The 1,126-nt window shown below is 39.2% G+C and overlaps 1 non-coding gene across 1 annotated transcript; it reads left to right on the forward strand.

Moving 5' to 3' along the window:
* Positions 1-509: 509 nt before the first annotated feature.
* LOC117927395 lies at positions 510-617 on the forward strand. The gene has a single exon (XR_004653325.1). It is a non-coding gene; the product is annotated as a small nucleolar RNA R71 (small nucleolar RNA).
* The last annotated feature ends 509 nt before the right edge of the window (positions 618-1,126 follow it).

A 1,126-nucleotide genomic window follows, 5' to 3' on the forward strand; every position in this document is an offset into this window, starting at 1 on the left:
TTCTCCAATTTGAATTGTAGGTATTTTCATATGAAGCATTGTTATTGGGCTTGAATTGTCCAATAACATTTGCTTGATCTTCAAACATTTCTCTAACAGTTGGAATTGTAGGACACTCCTCCACCAAGTGCTCATAAGATTGACAAATGGAACAGGGCATAACTTGCACTGGTGTTTCAGAAATGGCTTGCACTTCACGTATCTTTTTCAGTTCTAGCTCCTCCAATCTTCTTGTCATAGTTGCAACTTTTGCTTTCATATCAATATCTTCGTTCAAGGTATACATCCTAGCCTTAGCATTAAGAGCATTTGGTTGAGACTTCATTCTTCCCACTTCTCCCCTGTTCGGTTCATCCCATCCTCTTGAAACTTCAGCAACATAATTCAAGAAATCCATGGCTTCCTTCGGATTCTTACTCATGAAATCCCCTCCATACATAGTCTCTCAGAGTTGCTTCATTGAGGAAGACATACCGTCATAAAAGTAGCTCACCAATAGCCATGTATTAAAGCCATGGTGAGGACAAGAATTGATAGCTTCCATGTATCTCTCCCAACATTCATAGAATTTCTCATTCTCTTTAGCTGAGAAGTTTGAAATTTGCCTTTTTAAGCCATTGGTCCTATGAGTAGGGAAAAATTTCTTGAGAAATTCAACTTGCAAATCAGTCTAAGTTTGGATACTCCTTGGCCTTAAAGAATTAAGCCAAATCTTGGCCTTAAAGAATTAAGCCAAATCTTGGCCTTATCTTTCAGAGTGAAAGGAAATAGCTTTAGCCTCATCAAGTCGATTGAAGTTCTTCCTTCTTGGAATGTATTACAAACATCTTCAAATTCTTTGATATGCGCGTAGGGATTCTCACTTTCCATCCCATGGAAAGTAGGTAGAAGTGGCACAATATGCAGTCTGATTACTAGTTGCTCTGTATGAGGCACTATGCATGATGGTGCACTCATACGAGGTGGATGCATGCGGTCCCCCATTGATCTGAATGCATTGGGATTGTCCTAGTGATCATGGTAACTATGCTGATCTTTAGGTGTAGCTTCCATGATGTTCAAGCACAATTCCAACACTGTTTCATGAGGTGTTTCAATTTTTAAAAGTCTTCCTCCACTATCTCAT

Source organism: Vitis riparia, chromosome 12, assembly GCF_004353265.1.
Source record: "Vitis riparia cultivar Riparia Gloire de Montpellier isolate 1030 chromosome 12, EGFV_Vit.rip_1.0, whole genome shotgun sequence".
Classification (NCBI taxonomy): domain Eukaryota; kingdom Viridiplantae; phylum Streptophyta; class Magnoliopsida; order Vitales; family Vitaceae; genus Vitis; species Vitis riparia.